The sequence below is a fragment of the Helicoverpa armigera genome, chromosome 18, assembly GCF_030705265.1.
Source record: "Helicoverpa armigera isolate CAAS_96S chromosome 18, ASM3070526v1, whole genome shotgun sequence".
Taxonomy (NCBI): Eukaryota; Metazoa; Arthropoda; class Insecta; order Lepidoptera; family Noctuidae; genus Helicoverpa; species Helicoverpa armigera.
Window position 1 is genome coordinate 4,489,490 of NC_087137.1, and position 23,251 is coordinate 4,512,740.

Here is a 23,251-nt window from a genome sequence, read left to right on the forward strand (position 1 = left end):
TCATGTTAACAATCACAGATTAGTATGTTAAATAGTCTAAAGTCTTGTTCTGCGGTTTTGGTACCTATTGAAAATAAATAATAGTAATATTTATTTTCGTTGATCGTTTTGAATGTTTCAGACTTTGTATTCTATGTTCATGAGGCCGTGATGGAGAACAAAAAATTTAGAATTAATATGCTGTATATTTCACAAGCTCTGGTTCTACCAATCAGAAGCGACTGCATGAAAAGTAATAAAATTTTATTTCCATTAATCTTAATATGAAATAAAAGATGTGAACACAAAATGAAAAAATACAAAATTATTAAAATAAAGAAACAGCAAATTACATTCATCTCCACAGACCTCATTTACAGAAAGCCTATTTCCTCAAGTAATTGTATATTTTTTGCACAAAAAATTACAAAAGCTAGTTTCATTAAAAACCCATTCATACAAACCGATGCGTCTGCGCATTCAGATCGATGTTTCGCAATAAAAATCATCGCGGCCCAAAGCCATTAAGTTAATGAATGGCGTATATGGAGCAACATCCTGTGGACGTAGGAAGTCAGACCAGTTTCTGCCTAATAACGGAGATGAGTCCGACTTAATGTGGCCACATTAAAATGTACGAAACGATGGTCCGATCCGATGGTATGATTGTAATGTGTGGTACGCACTTAAGGTTGTGTGATGGAATGTATCATCATCTTGGGATCATCTTTCGTAATAAGGTTTGTTTGCACCTTTTTTTGTTTTTTTTTTTTCATTTCAATTGAATTTTCTTTATAAATTACCTAATTTATAAAAAAATTATAATTATGTTTTCGATGATAAAAATAATTATTCCAAATAATAATAATTATTATTCGAAGCCATCTATAAAAATAATTCCAACGAAGTTGCGCTCGTTGATGTCTATTGTACTGCAGTTTACTTAGCCGACTCGTTTGTATGGAAATCAAACGGCAGCTGAAATTATGATTGTAATTTCAACTTTCCTTTACACAACGCCGATACGATATTAAATTCAGTGAAAGTCGTTTCATTAACTTTTACTTAATACAAGCTTTGTATAAGATACTTGCACTTTTTTCCTATTTTTTTGTCATTTCGAAAATAAAGTGCATTCTGCAGATGTTTTTTCTCTGCATCCATTTATGTTTGGTAAAAGGTTGAGATCATCAATTCATCGTTTTTATTACGATTATGAATGAATCTGATTTATATTTTTATAAAGGCTATTGTTACATTTCGGCGTACCTAGAGTTTTTTTTTTGCTTTATACTGATACAAGTGACCAAAACATTTTTTTTTATCTTTGCAAAAAAAGGTTTTTAAATTGTCCTAAATAATATAAATCATAACATCAAAATAAAATCTAAAGCCAAAGCGTTCTAAGATAAAATCTCCACCAAGATTTTAACCCACAACTTAACCAGAAAATATAAGCGAAGAATCACATAGATATTAAATCATAGTCGGCCGATATCGTGGATTCCGTTGGGTGCTTTATCATATATAAATCAGTAATAGGTACAAATTATTCATGCGCATAATAAACAGGGGTCGTGAGGGGACCTTACTTCGGCTATCTGATTTTATATACGTCATATCGTTACTGTGGTGATTTTGTTTTGTATTGTAACTGGTAAGTTTTGTGTTATTGTTTTTTTGTTGTAAGAAAGGTTTGGGAAGTTGTGTGTTAATATTTTAATGTAACCATAGTTGATTTTCTTGTAGTAATAAATAAATAATAAATAATGTCGGGACACCATTTCCCATAGGTACGGTCGGTTAGCCCCATGGTAAGTTATTAAATAACTTGTATTATGGGTGCCAACACAACTGATAAACTACATATCTTTTTATTTATTTTTCCCTGATAGAATTATAACTAAGATAACAACCTTAAGATTCTAATTTAAATAAATCCATAAAGCTAGTGTTTATATCACTCAGTAGGTGTACACATACTAATTCGCTAATAAATTGAAACACATCGAGCTGAATTCTTGAAGCAGGTAGAATAAAATGCTAACTGTTATTACTAACGCGTATATTTCGCATTATATTGTTCCTGCATTATTTACGGAAATAATAACTATGAGCATGACTAACTATATAGCAAATGCGTTTTTTTTAAGTTTTTTATGACAACGTGACGGACGTTTTTAGTTTTCCGTGTCGTGGTGACATTTTTGATGATTCATATTTGATGACAAATATTAATATTAATTCTAAAAAATATATCAAACTATTCATTACAGTCGGATTACCTACATAATTATTTTTTTAATAATAATTAACATTTAAAAATATATTTTTGAACTCATATTATTCTAAAAATCATTTATTAGTTCCATGCTTTGTAAATTGTAAAACTTATAGGTATCCACATTATAAGAAGACAGACGAGTTAAAAATATCTAACCTGGTTAAAACAGGCCAGAACTCGTACCAGTTAAATTTAACAAAAACTTAAACATTAAACGACATCTGGCTACCGTGCAATAACTGAGACCATTTGTGCCATATGGCAAATGACCATATTATGGTTCTGCACTTCAAAATATGGAAGCTGTAAGGATAGCAAAATAAAAACACAACTTAAAGACTTTAGTTTGCAAAGAAAAGTATGCTAAATTAAGCTTTTGCTAACTTTAATGAAAATGACAATGAAGAAATCGTTTATTGCTAGTAGTATTACAATATTGAAAATATAGATACGGTTACATAAACATATAATAAATAATAGAAATTACTTTATTAAATGTTTGTTTTAAATATCTCATTAAGTATCCAAAAACATGACATTTATTTTTAACAGCTTAATTTTATGACCAGTAACCTTAAAAATAACTGCATTAATAAAAAAAATATGTAAAACAAAAACAATACTACCTACCTACTTGCAAATTTTTGCAAACCATACTTACGGTAGATTAACGCTAGCAATAAAATTCTGATGATTCCCGGAGCAGCGCACGCGCAGCCGTGATCTACGACTCGACGCCACTTCCTTATAACACGGAAAAAAGAAAAAATGGCGTCTACAATGACTAACAAGGTTTCCATGAAAATACTGCGTACGCGCACTGAAATGTTTATGGACGTATGTCAGTTATTAAATGGTAATGTGTCTGGATTCTGTATTACTATGTTATCTTCGTAATAATCTTGTTATTTTTGACAGCGCATTTTTATTTTTATGGCTATCTTTAATATTTCTAACTATAGTTAAATCATATCACAGAATTTTCTATTTAGACTTATAACAGAAAAAAATATTATTTTCACTATGCAAAAAGCGTTATTCCATGAGAAGTATCTAAAACAATTTTTATTGATATTATGGAAGGGATAATCTTCAGTGCTTACAAAGAGTCATTAAATTATTAAAACTAAAATAAAAATATATCTATAATATCATTTCCAGTAAACATATTAAAGGAAAAAACAAAAGACGATCGCGTTGTCAGATTCTGCACTCAAAAACTTTTTCAACATGACGAACACTTTTATCTGCTCCGAATAAAAGAAATCGCTTCACTTCCAAAGAAGTATTGAGCAACAGTCCTTTAATAACGTCATTAACATCTTCCTTATAAAAAGCGATCCATTATGCAATTTCGAGTGCAATCACTTTCAAAAAGTTATAAAAAAATACCAAATTGTGACGCGAATGAGACCCTTCTCTTTACAGTGCGTCCAAATTTACATGAACTGAACTGAATTATTTGGCATTTTTGTGAAGGCTTCTGACGCTAATTATAACCTTCGTTTGTGTGACATTCTTTGTCAAATAGAGGAAATAATTGTTATTTATTTTAATACTGGAATGGGATATTACAAAGATTCTTTATTTATAATGGTAAAGAATCTGTATACCTCAATTTTTGGATGTGTTATAGGAAAAACCCACGGAATTTACTATGATCAAGACTTGGTTAAACCATTGTTTATGTTTACAGTTTTCCAATACAGAAGGATAATTATTATAAAGGATTCAATGATTATTTATACTAACTGGGTTTTTCGGATCGCACCATAAAACATAAAAATCATTAATGTCTTTAAAGAAATAATTTCAAAAAATTGTGACCCTTGACAAAATCTGTGTCCCACATATGTGAGCATGAATCACAATTTTACGATGTCCAAGTTTTACTACCCTGCATATCATTGTTATGGTCGCCAAATAAAAGTTTAAAACCTTGTGAAATATATGACAACATCGCGGTATTTACTCTCCTTTTATTTACATGGAGAATTCAGTTATAAATAACACACATTAATATTCAATTTTATCAGGCCTAGATTCAGCATGCACCCAAATTAAAACTACTTATCTTAAATTCTGCTCAAGATTCTTACTTTCAATCAGGCTCAAACTCGGAACTTTTCAATCTTACATACATGAACGAAAATTGGCTTATTATGCGGGACCACCTGTCATAACAAACATCAACTAAGACCATCTTCAATATACACATATTATTATTCTATATGTATTTTGTACTATCAGACCGTCATTACTACAATTCACGTGCAACGTCGTACGCAATTCGGTATAATTCGGATCAACTCGGAACGGGCCAACGTCTTAATTATTGTTATTACGTCTTAACCACTGTTCGCGGGCCGTAAGAGTACACAGAAGACAAAATAGTTGGCCGACTGTAGGGATTTTTTTTTTTAAGAAAATCGAGAATTTATTCAAAGTTTTTAGTCTGTCTGAAGCCGGCTAAACACCTGATCGTTGTAATGTGTGTACTACCATTATTTTCCATACTGATATATAAGCCCGAACAAACAATCGGCCAACTAAAAGTTTCCAGTTTACTGGTATTCTAATACCCACTAGTATCATCATAGTAATATTTTGTTCAAACCAGCTTTAGCTACGTAGGTATTTTTTCATCGGCCTTGCTACCATTTGTTACCTAACACCAGCAGTCATCACGGAGGGAAATTGCGCAAGTTTGTATGTTTATAGAAACTAGAGTAATGGCTAGTGTCCATGAATTGGCTTTAAACACGTTATAAATTGTTTCATAGAAATTTCTTGGTGATTTGAAGATTGATTTCTACGCCTACAGACAATTGGTAAACTGGTTTGATAAATATGCAGTTGCTTAGTTATGTGAGCGTAACTTTTTATGCAGAATGCTTGAGTAATAATCTTTTTCATTGCTAAAAAATTGTGTTGTTGTTTAAGACATAATGTCCATCCCAAACAGCTAGTATATTGCCAAATCTATATCTTCAGATATCCAAATTTTAACAACTGAATTACGGAACAAGACTAAAAATCGTGTTAACATTGTAATCAATACCTTAACCGCTTTTACTAGCTCTCTAATAAGCACTGTTACAAATATCTATATTTGGTTAATAACATTGTAAAATGCGAAACCATATACCCTAACATTTGACCCAACTAACACTCATAAAAACTACTCACAAACAAATATTTCTACTCTTTTATTACTATCACAGTCTAAAATTACACTGCATAGTAGTCGACTATTAAAATTAATGTTACTACTATATTTTCAAACAATAGTAAAGAAAAAACACATCTTACTTAATACCCTATAAATCTTTTTGTACGAAAATATAGTAGAAGCACATTATTGCCTAAATACGTAATTAACAAGAGCATTAGTTTCTATTGTGGGTAACCTTCACCCAGATGTGAGATAGGTTCTGTCACATCAATCTTCAGAGAGGATTGATAGCAGCTTCTATGCTTTGTGTATCAAAATCATCGGCTATTGTATCTGATATGTTGCGTTGAGACATACGGGTGTGTAGACTGGTTGTATCGATTACATTTGGAATAATTTCGTACCTTTTTGATGATACATAGGTACTTGTATTTTTATCAAAGTTAAAAGTACGGCGTATTTTTAAACTACCGTATTTTGTAGCCAAGTCTTTTACTTGTTTGTTTTCTAGTAAGTCCTACAAGAAGCACTAAATATAAACACTAAACTAAGGAGTAATTTAGAGGTATTTAATGAGGGGTTATGGAAAGAAAAAAATATTGCTTTTAATAATTATTCTGAGCAATCTTAAGTTAGAAATATATCTAGTAGTTTAGTAAATACAGCTATTTTCTACTTACTATCAACAAAAAAATCATTTTAGAAATCGGATATTGTGCTGTTAAAAATTAAGTGCTTATAATATCGTTGGCACGTGCCACATCCTCCTCACTATTCACCCGTGTGTCAGTCGAAGGCGCATCTACTTTTTCAATAGCTCACACATAATGATGGCTCAAATTGTTTGTAGCTTTGTTTCTTCTCATTGACGATCATCATCAATGGCAGAGTATTCGTCTTGTTAGGCAACCGTATTATTCGTTATGAAACTGTTATTATACAGATGTAGTCGGTCGATTAAGATGAAGGTTCTTTTGTAGAATAATGGAAGAAATAATTCAGGTTACGGTTTAACTTTACGAAGTGATTCACTTCTTTTAGAAAACACTGTGAATACCAACATAGCAGAATTTTGTACGAAATCATTGAACATTCAGATTTTTCTCAAAGGTTTTCCATTTAATTCCCCACTAACTAGTATTAGTGCAAGCCTTAAAATGTAGCCTCCCACCTTGCATTACCTATAATTAACCCTCCCCGCCCCACTTACACAGACACAAACTCAAACCTAGAATTTGCATAAAATCCTAACAGCCATTAACATTTACAAGCTCAACGTTACAGGTCTAATTTTTCATTAACGGAAGGTTTAAATCATTATTAACTAGTTAGATACAACTATGTGTAGGTAGTACTTACGTTCCGCAATAAAGCTGGCACCCGAAGCAGCGCGCGCGCATCGTAAAGCGCGCTGCTAATCGATTCCGTGCCTATAAAGAAATTATTTCCCGCTTATACGAATAAAATACACCACTGTACTATATAATTTCATCTGTGTAAAGCAGTTTTATGAATATTTAGTTGGTTCTCGGTTCTACTCATTTGGGTATGCGACGGTGTCTAGACGAAGTTACCTTTTAGAAAATCAAGATAACACGCAAAAGGAGTGTTACCTAGTGCGATGTCTATTTATTTATGTACTCGTCTGATATAGAAGATTGTAAATGTTGAAGGAAATCATAAAGTTGACGACGCGTCGATCAATAGATTTATGGGCCGTAAACACATTATATCGACAATAGGAATCTCTTAGCACCTCCACTGACTACCGATAAGGTTATTAACAAGCGAGCTGAGTGAAACTTTGTTACAACAAAGCCACGCTACAAATATCGCAATATATTTAATTTACGACGATCATAAACAAGATCGTTAACTTAAAAATTACAACGTTCCACTTTAAAAGTATAATATCACGTAATCTTGTTCAAGCGTCGATAATTTATATTATTTGTGTAAAAGTGAGAATCAACATTTCAGAAGGCAGGGATCGTGAATCACTCGCTAGTGCAGCGACAATGCAGGGCTCGCCAACATTCGGCAACAGTTCAAAGATCACTCGATTAAAACTCAATAGAGTTCTGAATCGATAGCAGGGTTGTCACGATGCGACTAATTCAAAGCCGATTTTGTAATAAAATGAAATAATTGCGGGTTTTTGTCGCAACGTTATTTGGGGACGTCTATCTTGCGCAACCGAGCAGATGTCGATGAAATTAACTTATTGCGACTAAGCCTTATTATTTGTTAACAACCGTTATTATTTGTTGAGTCAATCACAGTCATTATAGTCGGACTAGACGCTGTGTTTGTCATCAAAACCTATACATTTTTTATTGGCAATTATTAGCCTCATTTCTCGGTATCTTCTTTATGTGTAACGTAACATATTATTTGTGTATGTTTGGTTGGTAAATTGTGTTCTCGGAACGATCGCTGATGGTTATAATGTTTGAGTTATGTATCATGTTTATTATTTTGTTTCAGTGTACCATTACCGCCGCCAAGCTGACTACCGCAAATGAGATTATACCCAGTTACCACGTCGAAGCGCTAATAGGTAAGTACGAATACTAAAAAATATGAAATTCAATTTGAAAAGTTTACAATATCTATAGCCTATTGTGTTACATATAGATCTCGACCATCTATGTTTCATAGTTCCTAATACATTGAAAATATTCAATAACTTTATCAAGCACGGTTTTTAGGTCATGTAAACATGTACATATAATTTATTATCTACATTAAAAAGTATGGTTTTTTAGTAACATGAATCATACTTTATATAAAGGATGTTCAAAACCTACAAACTACAATAAACTGCACCATACATCTTCCGATCCAATTACACTAGCTCACAATAAAAGCGACCCAAACCCGACATCTAGTCATCTAAACAAAGAGGCCAGAATTAATGTGAAAATAATTTCTGTTATAACCCGGACCACATAAAGGGCGATGGACAAACTTTATAATGGTAGCTGGGCTTATTACAATAAACGTGGTGGGCCCCGGGGCCCTACACGGCCTGACCTCGGGCCGCGATTAGTCCGCTACCAGTGGGCCACCTTCTTGTAATACCTCGTAACATGAGCTAAGCGTAAAGAATTACTGAATATGCCATGAAGGTTTATATTGTGGAAGTGTCGTAGGATACATGTTTAGATTGATATACGAATTTTGAAATTTATTTAGGTATTTTTACGGTAATCAAAAGAAGTATGACATGACATTTAAAAGTAAATGGATATTTATGATTTTTTAATCTTGTAGCAATTGTACATTATCCTTATCTTCTAGCATAAATACATAAGAAGTGAAAACCAACGATCTGGTTCTTCTACACGTAGGTAAATATATAAATCATTATTTCCACTAAACTTTCACTACAAGCTTTCAGTACATAGTACTAAAGTGGACAATTTAACTACTGTAGAACATAATTTCCAAACTTTTAAGGTTAATCACGAACACGTTACGTAAACTTTCTATCTATACGATTCAGTACAGTTACAGTAAACGCTAGTGCAATTTATTGAACAATTTCGTATAAGGAAAATTGATATTTAAAAAATACAGTTCGCTCTACATTAGATCAGCGTAAATTTATTTAAAAACCGTAATAGCTTCCGTGAGGACTGCATATAAAGATTAATATTTTGTAGGTTAGAAACTGGTAGTTGAGGAAAGATATGGTCAAAATCGCTACCAGATTGAACCAGAAACGGGTGAAATGTGTCATCTAAAGACGGTGCAGTATAAGCTTTCACACTATTTCAGTGCAAGTCAAAATAAACTGTAATGAGTTTGATAGATCAACACTTGAAGACAGCTCGATCGATTTTGAAGTCCTTTATTTGGTACATCATATTTTCTGTTACATTATATCTAAGCATAGCAGATTCTTAATAATTTCAATAGCAAAATATACTACGACGACACCGATCTCTTTTCTAAGCTTTTCTTAGATAATTTTCGTATCACATCCAGCACAGTTAATAGGCCGGTGTGACGCTGCAGCGGCGACTGCATGCAACTGCACACGCATTACATGCTCCGATATAATCGCACCAAACGACCGCCATGGAGAAATTTTCCTAGGAGCGCCGTTTTCCATCTTAAATCTGTATAAATTAGACCAATTTGCATATACGACCGTTTCATTTTTATTGAGGGTAAGCTTTACAAGCTTTTTGTGTTCTAGCAATAAACTTTAGTCACCGTCAATTTTGCGTCTATTTTGTTATTTGTAACTGTTACTGTTTTAAAGCCTTTTTATCATCCCACTGCTGGGCACAGACCTCCTCCCACACGGAGAAGGATTGAGCATTTTTAACTGTACTGTATCTTAAAAAATATCACTTCCTTGTCTGTCTCTTTTCTATTCTATTCCCGGTTAATTGCCGAGGATGTGCGTTAAACTCCAAGAATCAGACTGTTAGGTATAAATGCCTTACAAATAAGTATTATATCTATCTATCTATCAAACGGGAGACTTGCTCCTTGATGCTCCAAGTCTAGTTTAAGTTAGCATTTAACATCCCCCTTTGTCAATAAAATGGACCACTTCAAACACCTAGATACAAATACACGCTTAGTATTCTACATAAGAGAAGAGGAACTATGTGGCACAAGCGATTGTCTAACAATGTAACACTTATACAGCATCCTAGCCTTTGATCCCAATTCACGTTGCCTCACAAGCCACCTGGCGTATCATAGCGTATCAGACAAACACTTATTATATGCCTTACAGTTCTACTTACTGCTGGCGTAGAACACTTACATGGTATTATGTTTATTTTCTACTTTGAATAAAGTAATAATATAAGGGTGTATTTCATCATCTACCAGCCTTTTCCCAGCTATGTTGGGGTCGGCTTCCAGTCTAATCTGATGCAGCTGAGTATCAGTGTTTTATAATTAAGGAGAAAAAAAATACTCTTTGATAAGTATGTATGTTGCATCTCATTGACGAATTTTGGTACTTAATTACAGAGTATTATTGTAAATCAGTTTTTATTTTCAATAGTCAATTTTCAGTGTTGATTTTCCGGACTTTGGTGAGTAACTTGAGAATATTATTGTATGTTGGTTTATATTTTAGTGTACTTTATAAAAATATTATAATAATTACTTCTTTGGTAAATGCAAACGCTTAACTGATGAGTAAAACGTTACATAGTATATATACTATGTACACATTATGTAAAAGAAATGAAAACTAATCACACCAAAGCGATAGATAAAACATAACGATTTTAATTTATGCGCAAACGCTGAAGTAATTACTTCGAGTAGCTTCTGATTATATTCTATTTTAATTACCATTTAATGTAAGCGAAGTCGGGTGCCTTAGTTATAATTACATGTTAAGTTTGATGGTTAAACGGCTGTCAGTAGCGTAATGTGTTTACAGCAATTAATGGACCACTTCTGGTCTATATTATAATTTACCTATGTATGTATGTGTGTCTGTTTGTACGTACATAATGTGATTCTATTACTTCACTTTGCCTATGAGCTGTCTTCAGCACAAGGGTATTATGGTCATGATGTAGATATGTGGTCAACATTGACTTGTTCTACAGTGTTATGTATTTTATTGTAATTTGCATACTGCGCTCCTCTAGATTCTCAAACTGCTTTTGTAAGGTAATAAATCTGGTACAACTGAACTAAATGCATATGGATGTGGTATAATGCTTTTATTATTCATATAATATTTAAAACAATTTTCAAGACTATTTTAGTAGCAACATTATTTCTTTTATTAATTCTCAGGTAGCAGCAGTAACATTACCCCCTATGTATAAGTGCACTTCGTTTTGGCCCATAAAATTATCAGTGTTCCCGAGAATGGTACTTCCCACTCTCTTTACATAATTGCCATTTCTACCACCCACAGTATAATATAGGCTAACCTCTTGACCACCGACAACACGCCCGTAACGACTGAACTAAAATAACAATATACTTCCATCGACCATTGGTCTCAAATATCACCACATTCAACGGCTATTTACGCAATTCTATAACTACCATAACATGCGCTTACGCACCGTACACACAATTAAAAAGCAACACTAATAACTAGTGATCGAAACTCAAAATAAATTAAAGTTACGGTTTATTTGACTGAACGTTACCGCTCGTGACATGACAAGTCGATATAAATATCGATACATTAATATAAATACCCACCGAACAGGATGCCGGCTAATTGAAAAGTAATTTTCATTAAACGCTGCGTAATTGTCTATTTAAATAACCAATCATAATCGATCATAAAATTTTCATAAAACTCAGTTTAATATAGCGGGCGGTTGTTGGAAATTGGCACATCAAGGCTAGCGAAAAATATTGCTTTAGATTTTGCTGAGAAGTTGTATTTTAACAAGAATTTTGTTTTGTCGTTTATAAATTAGCTGCCAACAGATATAAATTTACGCTGTTTAGTCATTTTGTTGAGCTATTTGGTTGAGATTTATGAGAGGTATAAACGTTAATAAAATCTGTTTAAATTATCCGCGATAAGTTGAAAAAGATTATCTAGATAAGAAATGGCAAGGTTAAGTATATCAGTGTTATATATCTAGAGTTGCAAGGCTAGTGCAGTTGCATGCGTTAGGCAGACGACACAGTGGGCCACTTGATTGCTGCTGATTCAACGGACCATAACTTTGCGTAGTCATGTCAGATTAACCTGAGTTGTTGGCGTCGAATCAGCTAATGTCTGACTGTGCAATCTAGCTGCTTGTCCGCCTTTACTAAAAATAAAGTCTAACTATACTACGGATACTTGAATTTCATACGTAAAAGTAAATAGAGCAAAGCAAAATCACTATTTGTCTCACCACCTTAAGTTTAAAAGACGAAAAAGAGGTTTTGAAGAATATATCTTCTACTATTCTTATACTATTGATAAATAATGTTATCAGGATAAAAAATAATAACAAAACATCAGACTGTATAAAAGGCATTGAACCATAACCACTTCTCAACAAATCAGCCACGCGCGAAGATGAAGCGCTAATACGAAATAAATTATAGTTAGTTCACACCAAGTATTTTATTGGAGGCTTTCAATAACCACGCAGTTTCAGCCATTCAATGCAAATATTAATAAATTGTTTGTTTCATAAAATATCTGAACTGACTTTATTGTACGCACCTAATACAGTATATTTTAAATAGAATTATTGGCTTTTGAATTCTCACCTAAATAGGCGCCTCGTAAAGTAGCTCTTTGATAAATGGAATTACTCTTTATATTTTACATACGTGTATTTTTTATGAAGATAGTTACTAACTAGGTATTCCATATTATGTAGCAGGATATTTCCTTACTTTATAGAGGTATTATTCCTTATTTAGGTAATATTCCTTGCTTTATATATACTTAATTTTGTAGAGGTCTTACCAACCTACATGTCTTTTTTATATTTTTTTCCACCCATACATTTTTATGACCACTAAACTTTTTGCTTGCAATCGTAAATTCATCTTGAAATAATTGAAACAGTAAGTATTATAAAATATTGATGGTCCATAATAACTAAAAGAGAGCAAAAGTTCCATGCAGTAAATAACTTGCATCGTTCACGACATTAGCGCTGAAAGCCTTAAACATAACTTATAGTAATTCGAAATAATGCAGCTTTCTATTACTTACATTTTTATGTAATAGTTTCAGAGCATATTTAATACAACACATTTGACATACCTACATCACAAAGTCACATGTTATCATTTTATATTTTTTTATAAAACGTCAGACTAGATGCAAGGTTCCAAAAATTCGGTCTCATGGAGAAGAGATGGCAAGAAACTCCATATAGCTTCAACTAGTAATATTCAAAATAAAATATACTTCTATAATCATAAACAAGATGAAAATAACTGATAGGTGCAAACAAATGAACTATCAAAAGACATTTATTATCAAAACAAATCTCAGCCGTACTTTACTTACCCACAAAAGAACGGTTTCTTATCAAACAGCATTGTGATTCAGAGCTCCACTTTCCTTCGATACATCGCGAAAGCAACGGATCCAAGTATTTGCGGTTACCTACAATTGATATTACGCCGGTTTGCGCCACTACTCGGTAACCAGCTCGATTTCAACTCGATTGCTTTTATATCAATGTATCGTAATTGTAGTCTGTATCGATATGTAGTTTGTATCTATGCGGTAATTGTAAGGTAAAAACATCTGGCCGTATTAAGTCAGATGTTGGTCGGTGCAATTATAGAGATAGAAATTGCTTATGTAGGATGGACAATAATAAAAATGTGATGAAATTCTGAAATGTCTTGTGTCTGTGTGCATAATTTTTAAGCAAGCTAGCTGTTTCTCGTGGTTCCACCCGCATTCCGAGAAACCTACTCTTCGCGCTCAAAAAAAGATACAGCCCAGTGTCAGGCTCTGAACTATCTTTTTACTAAATTTTATTTCAATCAGTTCAGTAGTTTCGGCGTGAAAGTCAACAGATAGACAGAATTGTTTTCGCATTTATTATAATATTGCTACTTTTCTGTGCAAATAAAATAATGGTATGTAGTAGCGAGTTCTTATGGTAGTGTATCTATCACCCTTGATCTGAGACAGACCGCGTATTAAGATCACATCAAAACGCATAATTTGCGCACGCGCCGGTGGATACCAGTTGTTGCTATAAAAGGTTGGTAGCTTTCTTTCGTACATTTTCTATTTATTACACTATTTTTGTAAGCTTGTTTTAGGTATGTTTCAATATTTATATTGTGATTATAAAACGTTGTATTTTAGACTAACTAAAGTATTATTTTTAACCGACTTTTATCTAAAACAAAGCAATTTTAGCTTAGGCAATTTACTTGGCTAAACATACTTAATTTTCAATTTTCAATAAACTAGCTTAAAAAATCAGGTTAAACAAAGCTTGATTAGTTACACTGCACTCGAACTAAACGCTTGCCCAACAAAAAACTTAACTAGTAATCAAGATAATGAGTTGGAAGTCAAACATGAAGCAATCTCAAACTGCTTAAACAATACAACTCCTCCTATATTATTATTCAACACTTATTTAATAATATTACCGCCACACACGTGCCAATTACCATAGCAACCAAAATAAACAAAAAAATAAATAATCTTAAAATAAATAAATACAAAATCGTAAACGTCGACTGCTACTCGTGCCATGTTACAACCAATTTCTTAACATTCAATATTATAATAGAACAATTTAGATTCTCGATAAAGCGATCGAGAGCGTCAAACGCAACTAGTTACATTAAAGTATGTTAATATGCAAATGTTGATAAATAAAAGAAGGTTATAACATAGTTAAGTTAACGAGGTGGGCACACGCATCGAACTCGTTCCTAGTCCGGTAGCAACACTTGGCCGTTTCACTACCCAATAATTGCTAATTTCCTTTAATACAATCTCATCTAATTGTACCGCCCATTAACGAATACTCGTGATTTATACCAACACCTGCTTAGATATTGGATTTTCTTGTAAGGAAATAGTTATTCGCTTTATATAGTATTGAAGCTCTGAGAAGTTTTCTTTTTAAAGTTAGATATCCTACCGTTAATTGATAGTGAAAGTTCCTTACCAATTAGAATTTATATTTCCTCCTTTAAATTGTAAATACGACACTCATGTTTATGATTGTTTATATGCAATTATAAGTTTAGAAACACAAGAAAACAAAGACAAAATTAAACAGTCACCGATGCAGCAATTTGTTTAAATGTGCCAAAAAAGTTCAGAACGAATTACTAATCGATTAGTTGATCGATTAAATCTTGCACCTCACTATCAAAGCAGAGCGCTAGAAAATTGCGTTTTGAAATCGCAAAACCGCGAATGGATACGACAAGATGCATACATAATAGATTTTATTGACTGGCTCCGGATTAGTAGAGATATCTTGTTTCCAATGAGTACACTTACACCGCTCCAATTATGCTATCGTATCGGTAAAAATCGATATTCTCGACTCGATTAGATGAAGTGGTTTCAACGGCTCTATAGAGATACTTGTACTTTTAGTCTGGTCGGTTTCACTTTAGTTTATTGTCGCTTACACTAGTGTTAATGTTAAGATGCTGCTTACATTGAACCAGTTAGTTAGCTTAGGTAGACTAATTAATTAGGTTAGAAGAATTGACACTAATTTTGACAACTTTCGAAATTCTATAAATGTGCTGTAATTAGGTATCAATAATCGTAATCGGTACAGTACTTTTTACATAAATGACTTACCTACAGATCAGACTACAAATAAGGCGGAAGCTTTATTATGCGGCCATTACAATAAATACCAATCTCCGTCGAATGTGTTCATCACAGTTTTCTTGAGAAAAATTATTAAGAACGGATGCGCCCACAATTACTGAGAGGAAGTCGAACAGTTTTCCAACAAATATGTGATGCCAATTTACTTGAAATAGCTCGCAACAGCTTCCAGAACCACTTGCATAATTGGCTATTGAACACCCGATGAGCGTTCGAAAAAAACTGTAACACAATTTTAAACTAATAAAAAGCGAACCTTTTAAGGTAGAACGCTCTAATGGAAACTGTAATGCGACATTAGAAAAATGGCGGAGACAATTTCACCACGTGTAGCAAACAATCGGAGAATTATCATTACGTGATCGAACTATTCGAGTATAAATCGGACCACTCACGAAGTAATCGAGACACAGAAACCGATGCCTTAAATCACGAACCACTCACGCGTAAAGTGAGTGGGAAAAAAAACCTTTATCAATTTTCGTTTTTATCGATTTGCTTTAATACAATTTACCGAAATCACAGGGGACTTTTACCTCCATTTGCGCGAAAGCCGAAATAAACGTTGATCGTTTTCAGATACGCAGCTTTGCGGCCTTTTAAACTGATTGGCGGCGCTTGCGCATTACGTTAATTTTCAACTATTTTTGTAAAACAATTAGGTAATTAAGGGCCCTTAACTTTTATGTGTTTAAGGCTTTTTCACACCATGCGGGGTAGGATCATAAAGTTTGTGAAGTGCTTATTATCCTGTATGAAGACGAGTAACTGTACTGCGATTCTATAAAACTCGATCAACAACTCGCATTTCACTTCGATTCGTAATGTCATTTCATACTTTAGGGGAGGTAGGGGAGGGATGGGCACTTTTTCACAATTTATTGCATAAAAAATCAGATTTTACAGATCATTATCAACTTTTATTGCCATTTCTTATATTCGGCTAGATATAATGAAAGAGCTTTCCTAAAAATTACACTCAGTTTCAACATTACGAGATATTTAAACGGTTTTATTTAGCTCACGCCGTTTGTTTTATTATTTATTCTTGGATCAAATTTAGTAATTCAAATTTCACCCTCTTCCTGTCAACCGATTGGTCTGAAATTTTGTATACACCTTTAATTAAATCCAATATGGCCGCCGGCACAAAATGGCACAGCCCCCTCAATATGGGTATCAAATGAAAGGGCTACACAAGTAGAATACTGTCAGCAACCCCAGCGGGGCCCAACAGGGCCAAGGCCTGCCTGCACGTCGATTCTATAAAATTCGAACAACAACTCGCATTTCACTTCGCTATTCACTCTCACTTCGCATTCGATTCAGAACGACCTTGATTTTGCATTCTGTAAACATCACCTAATCACTTGCGAAGTGAAGTGAGCTCGACATCGACCAGTGCTGTGCTAGTGACTTCCCCACTCGACAAAATGCCAACCGAGATTAATCAGTTTTTAATTTTATCAGTTTTGACACAGAATTTTAGCTAAATATGATGTTTTAGTTATAATTTGTTATTGTAAGGAATTTGAGGCAGCTTTTAAGTATAAAATAAACAGAAATCTCTAAATTCGTGCTGTGAATATAATCTATGCTTACCCTACGAAAAAAAATACTGACAGCGCCAATTTGCCTTTCTTGCTGATTTTGAGGAAACCTTATATATTTTTTTACTACGGCCGGATTGTTCAGAGCTTCCACTACTTCATTTATGCAACGAGATGCAGACGGTTGCGATAAATAAGTTCTGATGCCCTCTTTAATAACCTTCTGGTAACTGCCACTAGCCAAGAATGATAAAGTACATAGTATCTGTGAAACAATAAATCAATAAAAAATGTAATACCTACTTTATCTGGATTTAGTGAAAACAAAATTGAGACCAATTTGGTTACTTTCATGCTTAAGAGAATACCAATATTATAACTGAAGTACAGAGTCTTTTGAAAACATATCAGCTGGCGGGGAAACCACATAAAGGGAATACTCCTTATTAAGAACTAAGTGTTTTTCTTATTATTGTGTGCTTGATTACAATTTTTCAACTATAAACTGTGTCAATACTTACTTTTACACGAGTTGTAAGTCCTTTGCCTCGACGTTTTGTGGGCTTTATCAGGGCAGTAAATCAGACTCCAGTTGGTCAATTAGCTCCTTTGACAATCTATATATGCTCACATAGTCATCATCGCGAGTTAATAAAGATAAACTACGAATTCTAGCAGATTGTTGACGCTTTTCTAAATTATCTAAAGCATGAGCTTCTTCTAATAAAGATTTAAGAAAAAACATTCTAGCCATCGTTAAAGGTAGGCACTTAATCACTTTAAAACACTTAGAACTTTATTTAAACACTATTTTAAATATAATAGTCTCTAGATCAAGTTGGCAACGGTACCTGAAACAAGATTCTATAAAGGATTTTTCGCGCAGATTTATAACCTCACAAATTTTCACTGACGAAGAAGAGCAAAAATTTACAAATTATACATTACATGGTATGTCCAAGCCTCCCTACCATAGGGAGCATTGGACACTTTGACTTAGTTTATGAAAAAAATCGGTAAAAACTTTTAAGTTAAAACGGTTTTATCTTATGTGCACTGAAAACTAGAAAATAAAAATAGTTACTTACCTGTCAACCTACGTAGGTGGTCCCGGTCATATTAGACTAAAATAAAAACGTGGGGCCCATTAACTATTGCTGTAGTACTCTCTTCTAAAGGTATAATAGGTGTGGATTGCATCGACTTACTATAATTGTAACTGGAGATTTTGACAATCAATAATTAATAATAGAAAATACACATACCTTTCATTAGTTTTCTCTTTATAACGATCCGAAACCGCAACAAAATATTTAAGTACTTTTACGAGTGTTTGTTCTTGACAACTCACAGAAATGACAGATAGTCTATGGATGAACACCGTTACCAGTCGGTAACGTAAACTACCCAATAAAAAAAAAAAAAACTATGATCAGAAATCAGAATAAAAGGACCCCACTTTTATTCTGATTTGATCATGTCTCCCAACTGCCCATCTCTCCCCTACCTCCCCTATAGATAGACAGATTTTGACAAATCTGTCAAAATCTCGACTTTGATTTAGTTCAACTTGTCAACACGCTCGATAGTGTAGCGCTAGTGTAGTTTGACAATGTCAATCACGAAACTTTAAGGTAGAATTCCGTGGGTCGCGATTGTCGCAGCCGCGCGCGACAAAAGTCAACCTATGAAAATGTATGGCACCGCTGCCGAGGGCTGCGACAGTCGCGCGCGGACGACGAATTTCGTGAGCCGCTCGCGGCCGTACGCTTCTCAACATGGTCTAGCGCTTAATAACATCTATAGAATTTTAGTAAAACCAGAGTTAAATTTTTGACAATGCCGCGAGCAGCTTACGAAATTCGTCGGCCGCGCGCGACTGTCACGGGCCTCGACAACGGTGCCATACATTTTCATAGGTTGACTATTGTCGCGTCCACGGAATTCTACCTTTAGATCGAAGTCGAAGTGAGAGTGATGTCGAAGTGAGTTGTGATATTTTATAGAATCGACATGCTGGACTTAACAGGTTACTGAGGTAACTATAAAAACTTAACACTTCAGTGCGGGCTGTCGTTCAGAACTGCAGCTATACTTAAGTTTGGAAGCTTCTTGACGAGAAAAACATAAAATTGAAAATGAATTCCAAAAATTCAAAGCAGCATAGATTTGTAGGTATATGCATACAAATATTTTGGTACAATTTAATCCGATGGTCAAAACAAGATGAGAAAACCATTAAATTGAACAGGTACTGTCCAATTAAATTAGAGATGGTTAAAATTGGTGATACTTCATAGATCTCGATTCATATTAGAAGGGAAAGGGCGTTGCAAACATGCTCTTTACGTTATAATTATTGGTTTTTTAATTAATGCCCACCAATTTAGATACTTCAAAAAGATAAGACATTAATCGACTACCCAGATGAAGAATCACACATAAATATAAAAAGTTGAATATTACTTTAATAAAGTTATCTATGATTAGCATTACAGCGTGTGAACGCAGTGCGACACGTATATTAGTTGATCAGCACTGCAACAATAATGACGCCTAAGAAGTCCATCAGTTCACGTATCAAAGCATCCACCGCTCACGTTACACCGGGACAGCGCTAAAAAGGTAACAACACCGCGCTCAGCGTCTAAGCGTAATATTTTTGCAGATGCCACAGTTTATAAGCGGCATAAGATGGGCGCGTGCTCGCTCCGTGTGTTAGAGCACTTATAACGGCGCGCCGGGTGCGGGCAGCACGCGCGCCCGCCCGGGCATCAATTACCGGGTCGTGAGCGCTCCTGCACTACAACCAATATAAATAAAAGCCGGCCAGCACACGCCACCGACCACAATTTCACAGTGGCGCAATTGTAAAATGCTAGATCGAAAAGGTCTCGGGTTCAAACTCCTTATCTTTATGTCAGATGTATTCCACATAGAAGTTTAATGTTAGCGGCTGACAGATACGCTTTCCGCACGTGCCGTTTGAACTTTAAAACAGCCAAGGTCTAATAGCAATCTAGTTTAGATTCAGATATAATTCGTGGAACTAACTGTTCCGATCGCGGAGTAAAAAGTGAAACATCGATGCTCCCTGAGTTATAGGTTGGTGGGTATATGAATGTAGTTCGTGACTGCGGTGAAGTGGCACGCGTCCCGCGTCACGGCAGCGGCTGCGCTTGCGTCGCATAGAAACGTCCAGTGAAGCGCGCTGCCGGCTTATTCTTCTATTTTTCGCGGCGCCTCCGTCCCATTTTCCCTTTCCTAACAATGGCCTCGGTCACGCACAGCGTTGATAAAAGCCGGATTGATCCGCTTTCGCTTCCTCGCCGGCGTATTGCAGCCGGTGACGACATGTACGGCCCTTGCGGTAAACCCAGACGCTGTGAAATCAGCCTAATTCTTTGTTTTGGAACGGACTGCTAATTTCACTAAAGTAAACATAAAGTTTCATGCAAATCTTAATCTCCTTAATAGGTCTTATCTAATAATGATCTCCAGAAAATGCCGTGTCCGGGCAAACATTTGCCATTATGAAGTGGACAGATTTATGCAACAGTTTGGGCTAAAGCGTGTGCCATTAATTTAGACTTTTGACTGAATCAAGTACGTTTGTTACGACCTAACCCACTTGTGCTAACATGGCTATTTATTTTTACATCTAGATTCCAAAGTGAAACTAAAAGTTATATAAAATCACCCTTTTTTATAGGACATTAATTTCGAGGCACAAATAAAACCTTTTTCATTGCCTAATAAAAAAGGAAACATTAAAAATATGTTGCAAAATCGCTGCGAAAAAAGAAACTTTAACTTTATTATTGCAATTTGTCGGAAGTATACATCATTAGTGTCATTAGTACTTATCTGAGTGATTAAGAAACGTCAAACAGTTTTAAATGTCGAATTTTTGCCAATAATTATTGCCGATAAAAGGAAAGAGGGTATATTTAGCAGCGTGTGAAATGGCCTTTAAGTATCATCGTGCGAAACACTCTACATCCATTAGCAAAACGATTTTTCAGGATGTTACAATATTCATACATCGATGTTTTACTGTAAGTACATAAGCAAGTTAATTAACAATAAAATAATTGAAATTGAAAACAAATATTCTACTGTAGTCTTTCTGAGCACAGAAGTTATAAGCTTTGCTCTGATGAGTCAGTCAAACAAAACCATATTTAACATTAGCGTGATATTTGAATAATGTTATGATAAGGCAACACCGCAATATGCTCAGAGAAATACCTTAGTACTATCGTAACATTTCATAGTACCTACTTATAATAAATTCAGATACATAACGAATTTATTCGCCATCTATTCTATACATAGGTATTCCGCATTCCATGATGTAACTGAAACAGTGTCCATTTATCAAGAGATACGGCGGACTTGCGACTTAAACTTCACCTTTAAATGACAATACACAAAAGCTTAATCAATAAGAGAACTCATCTATCTAACCTTCAATGGTTATTAGTTTTTGTAGTGTTACCATGCGTTAGACTTTGCGGGATATGTGCCATGTAGTAATAAATCTACTTTGGAATAAAATAGACACGGTATCGTGTTTCGCCTCTTCTACAATGAAGTCTTTTATAACCATTTTATATGATTCTATGAGTTAACATTTTAAATTCGACTCTACAGGTGCTTTTACAAACAATCTTTATGAACTAATTTATGAAAAATTGGACGTAGGTCGATCATTAAAATTACCCTCTAGCTGCCCATTGATATCCATTTTACATTACTATAGAAAATATTCACACATCCTTGTACTCCGTTATTAAACTGAATGGTCACCCAGCGCTCATGCGTCGCAACCGGCGAACAATCGATCAGCGCGAGTTCGTTGCGTTATCTCGCTTCGCCATTCGGAACAAACAAATTCAATTAGGATTAAGAAATTAAACCAAGCTCAAAGGAACCGCCGACCGCTTCCGATGATACCCGAAACAGTTCGTTGACATCCCATATCGGAATCCACAAATACAAACTACTTGTCTTTTAATCGATCGAATCAATTACTCGACCGGCCTTTAGCCAAAACCGTCTTTGAAAGTTGTCTTACACTTATTCGTATCATAATATTTTCTATATGTCTGTCTGTGTGAATGAAAAAACTCGTCTTCTTATCTCCAGACTGATCTCTCTAAAGTTTACGATACCTACCTGTGCATTTATTTCGAGTCTAACTACCCTCTGCAAGTCATCAGAGAGTTAAAAAAACGTATTTTCAGAATGTAACGGACGAAATTTAGACACGCGTAATATACTGTTTTTATGATGTGAAAATGCGCGGCCAATTGACGCAGGCCGCTTCTGTGTTGCGTTTATTTCGCTACGATGTTCTCAAGCCATAAAAAACGTGCACGCTAATAAAACCTTTTTTGTAACTACTTTAAGAATTACAGTTGGTTGTACAAGTTTTTTGATGCTACTGTTGGATGGTAATGTTTTAAAAACTCGAGTACGTGAGAAAGGTTGGTCTACCTTGTGCACCTTTGACACAATATTCAATGTGTTGAAGTGTTTTTGTAATTAAAGCAACAATTCACGTAACTCGGTACATCGTAAGCGGTGTGTATGTCATCTGCGATGTGACCATAGTATATTCTCACCATTAAAAACAGTATTTTATGTTGACATTGGCTGACATACGGCGTCGCTCGCGTTATAGCCGTGACTCATCTCTGGCGTGCTCTAGAATGAGTCGTTATAAACTTGTAAGCGTTAGTTAGCTGTTCCTCATCCAACTACAAATTTATTTGAGCTCGTTAAAAATGCAAGTTTAATAAAAATCTCCAACAAGTTTATTACTTGCCATTTTTGTTTTACATTTTCTATTTTTTACACTTTCTGTGTTACTGTATATATATTACACCTACGTGTTAATCACGTGATCACTAATCACTCCAGCGATTTCATGAGATCATCTTCAGTGATAGCAT

The 23,251-nt window shown here is 34.5% G+C and overlaps 1 protein-coding gene across 1 annotated transcript in view; it reads left to right on the plus strand.

The window, feature by feature from the left end:
• LOC110375389 (transcription factor hamlet) overlaps window positions 1–23,251 on the plus strand; it is a 96,277-nt gene that overhangs the window by 29,710 nt on the left and 43,316 nt on the right. The window contains exon 2 of the mRNA XM_021333470.3: window positions 7,926–7,998. The gene's annotated coding sequence lies outside the window, so the exon portion shown is untranslated. The remainder of the gene's footprint in view (window positions 1–7,925; window positions 7,999–23,251) is intronic.